The 16,548-nt window shown below is 32.7% G+C and overlaps 1 protein-coding gene across 3 annotated transcripts in view; it reads right to left on the bottom strand.

Moving 5' to 3' along the window:
* Positions 1 to 16,548, bottom strand: part of LOC133185567 (kinesin-like protein KIF13A) — a 202,298-nt gene that overhangs the window by 108,325 nt on the left and 77,425 nt on the right. The window lies entirely within an intron of this gene.

The raw sequence follows: 16,548 nt of genomic DNA on the forward strand, positions 1-16,548 counted from the left end.
TAATTTCTACTTTTCTTAAGTATAAACGATAAGGTTTACTTCATGAAAGTGCAAGGATGTGTCAATAAAATGCATCCCGATATTTGTAGTTTCAATAATTTCCAGATAAAAGAAGTTTCTGAACTCACTTTTATTATATTTCTATGTGAAATGCTATAGCAACATATAAGTCATGATATTATACAGAAAATCTGAGAAAATATATGAACTTCAAATCTGTGTCCAGGCCCCTGTAAGAATTACAATCTGACTTTTCTCAGTTTCTATTTTTTCATCAGCTACTGTCCTGTGCACAGTAAGAAGACCAAATAGAATAACATTTGAATAGCCATATGAAATATGAAGATTTCAGAGCAAACATGGACCTCTAAAAACATCAGAGGTGGGATCGGGTGCAATGTAATGATCTACCTTTTTCTGCTTACAAAAAGTCTCAACAATTATTTTTGTTATAAATTGTTATTAATAAATGGTTCTTCTGTGACAAAATTTTGATTTTGAGAAAAATGATAAGACCTTGAAAGGTGAAGTCAATGATAGGTACTCTTTTCCTTCTCTGTTTAGTGTGAATCTGAGGAACTTGTTTAGCAGTAGTCATATATTTTAATATTTTATTCAGTTTTCACAGTGTGAGAGGAGAGTAAAAAGACTGATCAGACACTTCAGAGAGCTCAGCATTGATGTGTTACCATTGTAACAGCATGTGTGTGGAATGTACTGTTTTGTTTTGGGTTTTTTAATTAATGATTTGTCATGTTTTTTTTTCCCAATTATCCTCTGTTAGGGAATGGGTTGCAATTTTTAAATGATGCCGTCAAATTTTCACAATTTCTTAATTATCTCCCTTTAAAGAGGTGTGAATATTCATATAAATAAATTGGAATCCCCTTCACCCAAGGATGCTTATATAAGCTTTGTGGCAAGTTTGGTTGAAATTTGACCCAGAGGTTCTGGAGAAGATGTTACAACTGTGACAAATTTTACATAACACTTGCCAGACAGGTAGATAGATGCTTTAATCAGAATAGTTCACTTGAGGAGTTAAACACCTGAATGTATAAAACAATTTTGATTATTTTGGAAATTTATTGTATCATTGTCAATTACTGTTAACTTTATTATACAAAGAACAAAGGCCCAATTCACGTCATTTTTCCATAGTTTTCTATTACAAGGCTTTAACAGGAGTATTTTAAGATTTCTGTTGCTTAATCTTTACTAAAAGTTAAGTGTTCCTTTATTGAGAAAATGACAACAAAGTATATACTTCAATCTTCATAATCATACAACTATATCTTTGTGCAAAAAAGTGTTTGTGAATTCACTCAGAACTATACTCAACACAACATAAATTTATACTACCTGATCCTCAAGTAAAATCCTACTAGTACTTTAAGAACTCTACAAATGGTTTAAAAGGTCAGATCACAATTAATTTTGCACCATAGTTTAAAATTTCTTGTCCCTTCTTGTTCACCCTAAAGATCTGATACATTACTATTTCAGTCCTTTCTGCACTATCAAACCGTGCAAACCTTATGACTCAGAACCCAATATCATTATGAAGTCTTAAATACTATAACTTGTGTTGACATTGAAACCTGATGCTGAATTTTGTTATGAATAACAATGGTGACTTATTCAGCAACAGCTGAACTTGTTTTTAATCAGAGAAGATATAAAATAAGTATCATTGAGTGTGGTGTTTTATTTCATCCACCAAATAGCCTCCTTATTTGACATATATGTCACAGCTAAACCCAGGAAGTTTAGTTATCAAAGATAATCATTTCTGATCAATCTGAACACATGATATGTCTCCTTTTGGTTTTCTCTAAATGTTGTATTGTTCTTCTAAGCATCAAAAGTTCATATCTTACCTATAAATCTATACACCAGTTATAGAGAATGAAAAGGTATCAAAATATCCTACACAGGGTTGATTATCTTTAAAACATTCCATGGTGATTAAATGAGGATACGGTCAATGGGATCAACATGAACCAAATTAACAACCAAAAAGACTTGTATTCAGTAATATTCAGAAACTTCATATTAGGGAAAGTGCAAGTCCCCCATCTATGGAAACATTTTCAAAACAGATCAATGATGACAAAATAAAACTTTTAAATCCTATTAATAAATTATAATGTTATACTTATATGTAAGTTTCTTTATTTAATACAATAATTAGAGGTATAATTTGAGTGAGCTAAAAAAGTTATACCCCCCACTGCAATTATTTTTTAAAGTTCTCACATACATTTTTAAAAAGTGACCTTGAACTTGTCAAAATGATCTTAATTGGTTCAAGAAAATGACACATTCTCTGGTCAAAAGTAACCCTTGTGTGAATTATGAACTTCCAATGTTTTTCCATAAGAATTAAAGCAATGGTCCAGACATGAATTTCACACTTTTTCTTAAATGTCCTTGAATTTGCCAAAATGACCTTGAGTTAAGATTATGAAATGCCTTTAGCTCATGAGCAATCTTTGTTTGAAGTATCAGCTTTCATTACTTGTCCATTAGAGAGTTAGAATTGGGTATGAAATTTGTACTTTTTTCTGCTAGTGTGCTTGAATTTGCTCAAGGTTATGACAACCTTAGAGACATAAGTAACAATTGTGTGAAGTATGAACTTTCAGTGTATCTCCATGAGAAAGTTATGGACCTGACATGAATTTTATACTTTTTTCTGACAATGGCTTTGAACTTGTGAATCAAGATTATCAATTCTGACAATTTTTTTTCTCCCAGTGCATGTCAGATAAGACAGATTTCAGTGTACTAGTATGTATTACTATATAGGTACCTGTTATGAAGAAAAACATTTATAAGCACAAATATCCTGTTGACAGCCAGACATTTTAAAGATTGGTTATCTAAAAGTTGAGGGGGAGGGGGGTTGAGTTTTCCCTTTTTATTACACCCCCTAGAATGTGTACCTGCCTATTAAGGGGAACCTACACTGGCCAAACTTTGAAGGGAATGGAAAAATGCTTTCATGAAATGCCTATGCCTGTCATGTATCTGAGGATCTATAAAATTAGACAGAATAAAGGTAGAGTTTCATTATTGTTACAACTGATAGAATACAACTTTCTCTTACGATCCATTCCAAATATGATATCCTCCCCTGAGGCCAAGCGCAAAGGGTCAGAATCCAAATTTTTCGCCATTATGCATTTTTACACTAAGGCTATGGAAAAGATATAAATGTACCAAATTGATATAGATGACTGTTTTAATGTAACTGCATGTCTAAGCCGCAGATGTTTTCGTACATACATGTCACATAATCACAGTGGGCATTGTGTGCATCCAAATCTCATTTCTACAATTGTAGATAAGTTCTCCACATTGCGTCCTTCTACAGTCATGGCCTACTGGAAAACTGACATGGAGAAACTTGACCTCTGATTTAGCATATCAAAGAAGGACATTTTTACTTCTCTGCATGGAGAGATACTTAATGATATCATACACAGGATTAATATATTTTGGTGTTGTGTAATTCATGAAGATTGTACTTATTTTTTTTGTAGTCATGCATTGATAAACACATAATTGTTTCAATAATAAGATAACTATTGAAAGAACAGGAGTGGATAATTTTTTGCACAATGGGGGCATATGTGAATTATTAAGGGTTGGGAGTTGAAGCAAGACAAAATTCAGAGTGTAAATAATACATATTAAAAAAAAGTCCCTACATTATATTATCAGAAATTAATGCAAAGGAATAAAGGACATTCATGCATGTGTTCTGAATTCTGATTGGTTAACTTAATATTTGGATTGCTGCAACTTTCTTCTGCATTAAAATTCTTTGAAATGTAAAATGTAGCTCTATATTATTTTATGAGATGATGTGTATGGTAATTTTTGAAAACAGAAACTTGCACATGCACTGAAATTTGGTTGGCCTATACTCATTTTGATACGAGTAGTGCTGGGTATCACTACTGAAAAATTGTATTGCTGTATATTGCAAAATTAAATTTTGTATTGTAATATACCATAATATTTAATTCATATTCATTTTTGCACTTCTTTTTCTTATTTTTTTTTTAATATATGAAAACATAGATGCAAATATCATGTGTTCTTGAGTTGATGTCAACATTGCCTTGTCACGTGGTGCCGGTGCATTTTGCTAGCTGAGTTTGTTGTACGTGCCAAAAGAATATTTAACAGTCTTGTTGCAATAGTCACATTCAGCTTTAACTTGTTCGATGTACTAACTTTCCTCTTTCATTTCTAATTAGTTCCTCATTGTTTGCTGCCATATTTTACTTGAACAATGCCAAGTAACTCTTTTTGTAACATATGTTATAGAATATCAAACCCGAACCGGTAACCACAAAAAAATACTGCGATATGTATTGTCAACAACGAAAACAGGATTCACCATTTAACTGGTAATATTGCACAGCACTACCTATGTAGTACAAGTGTGTTATTAAAAGAAAAACTCTGAAATTAATTGTAGTCTATAATACAAAGACTCTGCCTAATTCAATGAGGCTTATAGGGAATATGTTCTCAAATCTGAATTCCAAAAATTCCGTCAATCAGCCTCTTCATGTGGGGAATGAATGTGCACTGACAACTTTAGAAATAAAGCAAATCCTTATTCCTTTTCCATCTTCAGGATTAATACTAAATATGAATGTCTGTGTGTGAGCATACTAGGTATTTATGTATGTATTTTCTTGCTACCCAAAGTGACAAGATTTTCCAATATAAATTCAATGCATGGAAACACATGAGCCATATTTACTAACAAACCTTAATAGTTGTGGATTCCTCCTTCAGCTTGGGTAAATCATAGCAACATTTTAACTTTAAACTGGATGGCCGCCTTGGAGTCGAGACTGACAAAACAGTGCACATGGTCATAATTATATCTGAATAGCTCCAAGATAATGGTAACTTCTAGAATCAAACACAATCAACATTTCTGTGTTTACATTTCCACTTCTTAACAAAAATCCATCTCATATAAATATGCTGAAATCTTAACAATTTTTTTGTCATCCAATTTATAGCATGAAAAAGAACATCCATTTTGTTTGGACTTCATTGACAGCAATAAAGAAGTTGAACATAAAACCAGTACCAATACAGAAGATTTGTTACATCAAACTTTAAATTATATGTTAAATCCACCCCTGAACTCCCTGAATAATGCTCCATCAAGCATCAAACTCTGGTGCATTGACACAACACAATGACAATATTTACAGGCTCACTGCTCCTCTGAAGAGTGATGGAAAGGACTTTGATGCTGTAACAAGAAATTGATTTTTTTGTTGTTGATGGGCATTGATATTCTACTGGCACCTCTTTTCTAACAAGAAACATATTTCTACCAACAGAGGACAGTGTCTGCTTCTTGAGGTCTTCCATTCCTTTGATCCTAATCCTTTCTGTTCGCACTGCTGCACCATTCTGGCATCTCTAGATCATGTAGAACTTGATTCTAAGATTAAACAGACAACATTTCTTCCCAAGACACCAATTTATAAAATAATAACAGACTCTAGTTATTGCAGAAATATTTTCCACACACATTAGTCTCCAGATCAACAAAAGGTTTTTGGAAAATTGAATTCCAAGCCAAGATTTTTTTTCATTTAAAAGGATATGTCTTTCGGGGAATACTAGACAAAAATCTGAAAATCTAGGTTAAAAAAATGAGAGATTACATAATAAATTTCAATTTCAAAATTTATAAAGTCATACATGTGATATGTATGGCTGCATGTACTCAAAATGTTACAAATTTTTTATCCCATTCACTGGATCAAGGCGGGACATAAAAATTTATGGATAATGAAATTTGTTTTGCATTCTGAATCATTTACCAAAATTAAGTCACCATTTCTCTTTAATTCTCGCTCTCATGACAATGGAAGTCGTGTAAGACATGTGACTTATTGTGCTTGCATGGTTAATGTAAACAAAACATTGTGATTAAAGGTGTAAACCATTTTCTGTAATATTTTCATTGTTATTTAAATATTTCAAAACTTCTTTAAAGTTTATAAGGAGATTTTCAATTATAATTTGTTAGCATTTTGTCAGCAGAATGACATTAAAAAGAAGAAGATACAAATAAGAATCCACTCTGCCATACAATATGAAATTCAAACCTAACTTATTTGATCTGCTTTGCCTTAACATGTCAAGTATTGTCCATTGATTCTAATACAGACTCAGAGAGATTCTCACATTGTACACTAGCTGTACTAAGGACAGTCTTTGTACAAATTCAATATTGCTGCATGGGAATGGTTGTGAATATGAAATTCTAAAAACTGCAAAAGTTGCTTGGGATAAGTAATAACACTATATGGTATTGTACATTTGTTGATTTGAAATTTAGTAATGGATATCTTTAATGTTGATATTTTTTGTCAATATTTTACAAGTATATTAGTTTTTCTATGAGCAGTGTACAGTATTCTCACCAAAAATCTAATTTTGTCAAGGTTCCTGTACAGTATTTGGGACTGAAACTTATCATATGTGTTTGTAAAAATGTAAAGTAACCTTTCTCATTTCATTGTAATTTACCAATAAATATAACAGGACACCAGGTCCAAGGATCATGACCAACAATTTAACGACATAAGTTAGAATTTGTATTTTCTCTTCAGAATTTATTATGGAAAACATAGAAAATTTGAAATGCTATCTAAAAATCTGTTAACTTGAATATTTTGTGTGTTGGACTAAAATTAATATTCCTTTTAATTACGACTGAAATTTTGACTTAAGTGTAAGGCTGCTTCATGTTCCTTGGGCCAGGTCTCAAGACCATAAACTAGGAGCAGATGTAAGTCAAAATTTCAAACAAGTATAATTTAACTTTGGAAATAATTTTCACAATGTTCACCTGTCACCTTAGCCCTGCAATTCATGAGGCTAAAAATTTTTTTGAAATATTTTTCCCCCACACTAAAAAAATATACAAGAAGTCTGTGAGCCAATGCTCACTAGTAATATCCCCGCTCTCATGTGAATATACACAAGTTCAGTACTTACTAGGATTTTTTTTTAAAGAACCACAGCAACACAGGGATAAAGAGGAAGTTGACATGGGATTCACACAGCAGGGCTCTAATTGGCGACTAATTCAGTCGCCATGGGGCCTAAAATTTTTGATTGGCACCTAAAACCTTTCCATAAGTCACCAAATTGGTGACCATTTTAAATTGACTTGGCGATCGTTGAATTCAGGAAATTTTCACATTTTTTCTGAAAAAGCGAAGGGAAATTTAAAAGAAGAGGAAATTATTTTTAGCAATAGACATGTCTTGTTTTCTTAGGTACATCATGGGCCCCTTTATTCTATTTACTTTTAAAGTTGGCGCCTTAGGAAAATTGTTTGGAGACTAAAAATTTGAATTGGCGACTAAATTTTTTTGATTAGGCGTCAGCTGGTGCCTAAATTTTAGAGGCCACTTAGAGGCCTGCACAGAAATGAATCCCACCATATGGCATGCCTAAACAAAGAGTGGGCTAAAATTTCAAGCATCAGCCTTGAGTAGTTGCTGAGAAAACTGCAACAGATATTTGGTACAAACAGACGCACAGATAAACAGGAAATTGAGATGGGATTCATACAAAAATAAATCCCACCATATAACATGCCAAAACAAAGAGTGTCCTAAAATTTTAAGCATCTGCAATGAGTAGCTGCTGAGAAAACTGTGACAAAAGTTTGTTACGGACAGACAGACAGACACACAAGAGTAAAACAGTATACCCCCCTCTCCTTCCCAGCAAGGGTATAATAATGGCCCTGCTTTTCTCAAGATTTAAATTTTTTTTACCTCATCCTTTACTATGGCCCCCACCCTACCCCTGGGGAGTCATTATGTGAGCAAACTTGAATCTGCACTACCTAAAAATGACTGCAAAATCATTAATCATGGCTTTGCTGTTCTTGAAAAGAAGAATTCCCCCTCCACCTTTACTTTCCCATATAATAATGTGCATTTCCATTTGTGACGCAACCCTACCCTCTAAGCCATGATTTGAAAACTACCTGAAGATGCTTGCATATCACTTATCATGGCCCTGTTGATCTTCAGAAGATTTCAAAAGATTTTTTCCCTACACACACACATATATATATTAGGGATGTCAAATCTGTCAATATTTGATAATCGGTTACTCGGACAGTTTTCCGATCGAGTACCCGGGTACTCGGAAAAATGCATACACATGTAAAAGTTTGTTGATTTCATTGAGACATGTTTACTCCATCGATGTTTTCTTTCATTTAAAATGCATGTACATAAACATGGGGTCCAACGAAAACGATTTTTGGTACTTATTTTATTTATCAAACAAACACAAAAGACATGATCAAATAATATATATATATATATATATAATAAAAAATGTTTTACAGTTCTTGTTTAGGAAGACAATTTTATCAACAGAAAAGAAGGACACAACTTTGTAATGATTAGACTAGCGAGGAATGGACGTTGTCGTGATCGCGAGTTGTATATTATTTGGTTAACTTGTTTAAATTTTCAAATGTTTCTCTGTGATAGCTTTGAAAGTTAAGTATGTTGATTTCTCGATATTTACAACTTTGCCCGTTATGCAAAAATATCCCACATTTTCAACTGTCGTTGATATCCTGACATACCCAACAAACTAAAAAGTGATTCCTTATACTATGCACGGGTGACTTTTAACATTTTCTAATCTTCGGTTATTTTTAAATATTTCTTCACTTTTGAATTGGTAGTGGTATTTCTATATACATTGTATGTCCGATTTCGCTACCATATTCTAATTAAATAATCTGAGGATAATTAATAGATCAGAATTAAACAATGTTTATTGAAAACAAATAATTGAAACCATCCAAAAATTAGGGCTACAAGACGTGAGGACACTTGTTTACAGTGTCCAGTGATTGATCACGGTAATTACTGTATATACATGTACACAGCCACAGGCGATAACGGGTATTATGTGGTGTAGGTGAAGGTAATTACTGTATAGACATGGACAATGCATATTAAAATCACAATTTTGACGTTGTTAATAAATATATTCACTTTGAAATCTGAAAAAATCTATATCCGAGTAACCGAGTACCGATTTTAGTATTCGATACTCGAACGTTCGATCGAGTACCCGGTTAACCGGGTACTCGTTGACATCCCTAATATATATGAATGTAAAACGTCTGAAGAAGAAATGAAAGCGCTTACATTTTACTAACATTGTTGCTTTGTTATTTTTTATTTTCATATATATTATATATATATATATATATATATATATATATATATATATATATATATATATATGTGTGTGCAAAACTTTTGATGCTTTACTATTGCCCTGACACTACCTGAGAAATCTTGCACATAAATATCATAAATCATGGCCCTGTTGTTCTTGAGAAAAATTTTCCTAAATATTCCAATGTAAAAACATTATCCCTATTGTGCCCCCTTCCTGTGGTAAGGGGGACAGTAACAAATTAAAATTTACACTGTATAAAGAAGCATTCACTTAAGTTTCGACTTTTCTGGCCCATTGGTCCTTGAGAAGAAGACTTTTGAATTAAATAAATGCCTCCAAATTTTTCACTATTCTTAATCATCTCTCCTTGAAAGAGGAATGACCCATCACATGAATAAATCTGAACCTCTTTTGTGGCAAGTTGGCTGAAACTGGGCCAGTGGTTCTCAAGAAGTTGAAAATGTTAAACGTTTACAGGCAACGCTCTACAAAAAGAATGCTGGACACTCTTTAATCAGAAAAGCTCGATCAGTTCAGCCTTTGGCTCGGGTGAGCTAAAAACCAACCAACAATCTGGGAAAATCTTCCCCTTACAAGTTACATTTTATTATTCATTTGGTTTTTACTTACTTATATATTGGGTCGATCAATCTTATAAGTGGTGAGACGAAGCCTAGATTTTTGTAGACAGTTGGTTACAAACCTAATAAGGGATTTCTTTTCTCATAGATCATAATGTGAGAGACATATTACTCCTAATTTTGAGATAGTTAAATGTGGGCCATATTGCTGGATAAAAATTCTCAACAGCTGGACACAGATATGTACTGGGCAGTCACAAAGAAATGAAAGTGAAACATTTCAGTCTGAGAGATAATCATAGGTTTTAGTGCACAATTTGTCATAAAAGCATTAGACTGGCTAGAGCTTTGCTACATGTACTTACAACAAAAGTGACATTTTTTTTTTACACCTGGGAATTGAATTAATGATAAAACTGTGTAGGTGCACAAGGTCTTACTATTTTTTCAAAATGAAAACTTTTGGGATTGGTTCTGAAAATACTCAGTAATTATTTTAATAAAGAAGAAGGAAGAAGGTATGGTTTTAGCTTTATTGTGCCCTAAAAATTTAGATTTCAAAAAGTTTTGAAACTGGCTTAAATATTAGTTGAGTATATAACTGTGATAAATCAGGAAAGAATATTGCATGAAGGACTACCATTCTGGAAATATGATGTCAGTAATTTGATGCATTTCTCTTTTTTAAACAGAAAAAGCCTCAAAATGACCCATTTCAAGGATTATTTTCCTTAAGAAAATGGTGTCCACAGCCGTCGGCCACTTTTATTTTCAGATATGTTGTGTAAAATTCTTTGAAAAATCACATATCTCAAAATCTTTGTGGGCGATGTATGTGCTCTATATTATCTGAAAGAAAATTCCATTGAAAAGTGGTGCCTTCTGCAACTTTTTAAGAAAATATGGGAAAATGCACAAGTTTATTTACTTACAATCTCTTGAACCTTATTCTGTCTATAACTCTCAATCATTATTCATGTAACTGCTGACCTAATACTTAAAAGAATGCTTGTTTTGCTTAAAACTACCTGCTTGAAAATTGGGGGGGGGGGGGGGGTATAGTGATGGGGGTGTCTGTCCATCCGACTATGTCTATGTTTGATTTTTTTTCTTTAACAAACTGTTAGCAATAGCCAGTGTGTGATTTTAGTCTATAGAAATGTAAAAGTTTGTTTATCAAGAAGAGAACAAGAAAATTAAATATTAAACTAGAGCAACTGTGAGCACTGAGCTCACAAAATGATGCCCCTTGCCTCCCATATGTTTATAAAGGCAAAGTCCATGTTTTAATAAGTGTATGATCAAAAAGTAAAATAGGAGGTGCACAATGGCACTATGTAATAAAGATTCTGTGAAAGTCTCATTAAATTTTATTCAGTGGTATAAGAGGAGTTGCTGATATTAAGAGATGGGTATTCTAAGAAGTGTCAAAATTTGACATATGATAATTTTGAACCGCAGTGACAATATATAATATAGACTAAGGCTATTCACATGTTCCCTAAAGTTGTCATTTTCAATATAATTGTGTTAAACCTGGGTGCACTCGAAAATAAAAAAAATTCGTTGATGATATCATGATATTTTAGTATTCTATTGATGAATTGAGTTCTTGTGATATGGGAAAGGGAAATATTTTCTAAATACTGTGTTTTGTTTTGCCAAAATATGCCTTGAAATTTGGCAAGATGAGTTATTTGGAACAAAATGTAACATATTTCTATCTCTGTAGCTTTTCTATGGTCTACCCAGCTGTGGTCAGCCGAGCAAATCACCTACTTCACTTGGAGATTTAAACTATGAATTATTCATACATTTAGTAATTTCTGCAGATTACACACCAAATATGCCCATCTTCTCTACCTGTAATCATAATTTGGACTCCTTAATTACTTTTAACATGGGCTTAGTTGTTACATTTCATATTAAAAGTAACAAATAGTTTACAAGAACCCCTGACCTTAAAAACCACATATTTCTGTAATATTGATGTTTTTGCTATGAATTGGCTATTATTCAAACATAAATTGCCTGCCAGGCAAGTCAATTTTCTGTATTCTATGAAAAGGATTTTTATTCATAAAATATTTCAATATTCTATATTGGTATTATTTCTCAATAACCACTGAACAAAGCTTCACTGGTTTCAGTAATTATAATAATTGTCAGGACCTAGCTCTCTAACAGATTTTTTTTTACTACAGAGTTTACTAAAAGGTTGGAAAACATTTCATTTGTAGAGCACTTATTATTCAAGGGTTTCAGAGAGTAAGCACTGTATTTGATTCAGATCCATCAACAATTTTTGTGAGGATGCTAAATTCTCACATGTATATGGAAGATCCAGGCTTTCTGAGCCAGAACTATTTTTGAAACAAGTTAAGTTGCATAGAAAAAACTAGAACTGTTTCCTATTACATGTATTAATACCCCCACAAGGCTAAGTTGAAAGTGGTTTAAAGAAGAATTCTGCCATCTTGCTAAAACATTAATTTACTGAAAATTCCCATTGCCCAAATATTGCTGAGATGTATTGGTTGATGGTGGAAATACCTATCTCAGTGACCCTGACTTTGTCTATAAATGACCTTTGTTCAGTGTTATGACGTATCAACTCTGAGGGCAAGTATGATCACAAGTTATTTCATTACAAAACTAGAGGTACTCTGAGCACTGAGCTCAAATCAAAATGGTACTCCCTACTCCTACTACGACATAAGGTTTGATAAAATATCTTGAATAGTTTCTTTGAAACTGAGCTGGACGCAGTGTGAGAGATGTACAGATGGAAGGATGGAAGACAGGACAGAAGATAGGCTTGACAAACACTATGCCCTGGTCATATTCATGGCGGGGCATATGAAATATCAAATAGCATGTTTCAGAGATAAACTTCGGACAAAGTATGTTTACAGACAGGAGACATGGTGATTCCAATTTAACCTCTCCCAAAACTTTGTTGTGGGGGTATAATGTTAATTTCCTTGTACACATTTATCTTACATTTGATCTTCCTGATTTTATGTTATTTTCCCTTATAAATCTAAACTGAAATTTCCCATATATAGGTTATCTTTTATCTTAATTTCATCATAATCTTTTTCTGCCTAATTCTAAAATGAAATTTAAAAACAATAATTGGTTTTATCTTTTTTTCCCTTCATTTTTATAGATAATGGGGGATAACCACAGCTTTCAGAGTGTATCTGAAAGGACACTGCTTACAGTTCTGAAATTATCCTTCAGGAGAATATATCACAGGCAAAAGAGAGTCCTTAACACTCATTTATCTATCTCAATTTTCTTTCTGATCATTTTGGAAAAAAACATAAATCTCTGTCCACATGACAATCTATGTGCTGTTTACGGGAGAGCCGATCAATACAACTTTAATCTAAGCTCAGAATCTGTAATTCATCCTGCAGTTTTTGATAAAATTCCTGGGGAAAAACATTTAAGCTTCCATGGTTTAAACTTTCATTTAGATTTTCTTATGAACTTTTTATTAACATCTCCCTATATCTTCCTCACCTGACAACCTGGGATCTCACAGGGACAGATCAGTTAGGGGAAAATCAAGATCTACACAGAAGATGTCCTCTGTTTCAAATTGCTTCCAATATTACTTTTTAACTGTCTACATAAATCTCCCAAGTTCCACTCAAGGATAATTATTTTACCAGAAAAAGAAAAACCTTAATAATCTTTAAGCACTCTGTTTTAATAAAGAGATTTCATCAAAGTAGGAAGACAAAAAAACTGATTTTAAAAAAATCCCTGCAGTAAATCTTAACAATAGCCCCATTGGCCAAAATGCTCATCTGGGTTGCACTGGCCCTGCTGTTCTTTATCAGATTTTTTTTCATGAATTTCACAATTTCGGTAAAGGGCTCATTGTTTGTTACAGTCATGCCAATAGTTTGCCTGCTAAATATCCAGGATTTGAGATTTTGAAGATTGCATTAACTTTGATGGTTTGGTCACACTATTCAGGCTCCAGAAAGGCAGAAACCATCAAAGTCATAATTTTTATTCATCTATTTTAGAGAAAACTAGAAATATGTCCATAGGACATTAATGCCCCAGCCAGGGCTCATTAGTAATGCAATATGAAAATTTGAATTAGCGTATGGAGTTTGATGAAAATACCTTAAATAAAGTCAAACTTTGTTTGACTGATCAGACCGAGAAAAAACTTTGAGATATCCAAGGGTTTGAGATATTGAAGGTAAAATACTTAAAGAAAAAGTACTTGGGACTTCCAGATTAATTCGACATACTCATGGTATTCGAGATATCTGTGTTCGAGATACTGAAATTCAACTGTATGTTTCCTTAAAACTGAGTTTTAAACACAATAAACAGTAAAGTCAAAGGTCATTTGGGAATGTCAAGGTTAAAATATTTGGACACAGTTGATATATTCTCACCAAATTATGTATCAGTGCATAAGCTTACATGAAAATATCTGGAATAGTTTCCATGAAACTAAGCTAAAGGCAAATTTAAGAAAAGTGAGGTCAAGGTCAAAGGGAAGGTAAAGGTAAAAAAAAATCTTGATGCAGGTCAGTAGCACTAATCAAAATGTATCAGCATACAAACCTAAAAATGGATAAAATGTGTAGAAAATGGCACTCAATAGCATTTTTGTCACTTGACTCGTCACAGTCAAACCAGAAAATTTGGATATTTCTCAGAATACATGTCCTGAAACATGATCAAAAACAAAGAATTCTTATTTCTATCATTTTTGAGTAGGACAGTCCTTGGATGTCTTTTGATGCAAATTCACACGATAATTCTTTGTGAAGCAAGGTTATTTAAGTTTGAATGTAACAACAATAAAAGTACATAAATTAACACCTTAAATTAAAACCCTGAAAGGCTTCAAAAGCATCGAACATACATGTAAAAAACAATTTCAAATATTCTTTTGAATTAAATATGAAATTAAACATTGTAAACAAAACATCACAATTTTAGTGGAGGGCCTTATGCTATGGTCCTAACTGAAAAGGGTCCAAATTAAACAGACATCAAAAGTAAAAAATAAATAAATAAATGCCTGTTTATGTTGTTGAATAATTAACTTATCTCTTAATTTTTTTTCAACTGAAGTACTAGGAAGGAAACACTGTATTATTGTATAACCGGGTGTGGTACACAGTATACATGTACTTTGAAACTCAATATTGGAGGTTCATTCTTCAATTTTTATGATATAAAATTGGTTAAAAAATTGTAAGAGTAAAGAAAGAAAGAACTTTTAAATTCAATGTTTCTACCTTCTAGTATGCCTATTAGAGAAATTTATTTCATGTTTAAGGACATTGGCAAGTCAGGGGTTTCTGGAGAAAAAAGGTTTAATACATGGGTTTTTTCACTTACAAAATAGTGATTGAAAGTGATCTCCCGAGTAGAATTCTCTAAGCGGTGAAAACCAATAAAGCATATGTTACAGAGGTAAACAAAAGCATGTGTACTTCCTTCAACGGGTAGAATCATCTATACAGCAAGAAAGAAAAGTAATAATGGCTTTGTTGAACATAGTATTCAGGGACAAAGAGCCAGCAGGTCGTCATTTACCATAGTTATGCTCAGTATGCTGGGAAGGACAAAGATGTGACATCTGAAAGGTAGGCCGACTGAGAACAGTTCTAAGGTGTGAAGGTAGCACCAATAATTAACTACGAATAAAAGTTGAAAATAAATCCATGCCAATAATTTTATGACAATACGTTTCAGCAATTCAGTCAATTACATGATAGAAGCAATGAACCAGTCTCTTGATCAATTTTAGCTGTTAAGGGAAGCAACTCAAAAATACATGATCGATGCCGGTATGCCCATGTCTTGTTTCTATATATACATTTTCAGCCAAAATATCTAGAAGTCATAGGAAATGAAGATACAATAATGTATATAATACAAAAATTATATGAAATAAGCGGGTTTTGGAGAAATATTATGGTGACAAATTATGTAGGTCCCTTTTATCAACATTTTACATAGGAAATGCATTGAGAATTGTAAAAACACAGATTTGACAAAATCTAAAAAAGAAGCTTGGCTTAATTGGTAGGTTAAATGATCCAGAATATAGCCTGTTTATTACATCTAAACCTACTCAAGAGTTCTTGAAAAATTCTATATGATAATCAGGAACCTTGCCAATGTCCTTAAAAATGTTTCCAATAAACACCCATGTGATACCCTATTGGAGTTCCAACCACACATATTAATTCTACTGCTTTAGGTGAAGTCTACCAAGCTTTTTCAGTCAATCTACCCCTTATTTCTTTTATTAAAAATCTACCATTTTTCTACAAAATTCACTTTTGGTTTGCTTGGATAGCCATTTTTTGAAGCCACTCGGTCATAAAATCTCATTGGTTTTTAAGATATCATGTAATTCGAACCTGGAGCTCAATCTCGTTTTTTTTTTTCATCTAAGTAAGTTAACAGGTACAGGTAATCTCTGAAGTGCTTGACTTTTAACTTATAGCTATGATCGCATCGCTATCACTATAAATTCCATCCAGGTTCAAGAAATCCATTTATCACAGTCAACAATGCTTAGCCATAAGTTTCCATATATGAAGACTTCAGATACTAATTTCCTCAAGATAATAACTCACAGAGAGCAAAAATACATACCAATGCATATTCATTACAATAA

The sequence above is a fragment of the Saccostrea echinata genome, unplaced genomic scaffold (genome assembly GCF_033153115.1).
Source record: "Saccostrea echinata isolate AGI-Se365-2 ecotype Australia unplaced genomic scaffold, CSIRO_AGI_Sech_v1 ptg000001l, whole genome shotgun sequence".
NCBI classification, from domain to species: domain Eukaryota; kingdom Metazoa; phylum Mollusca; class Bivalvia; order Ostreida; family Ostreidae; genus Saccostrea; species Saccostrea echinata.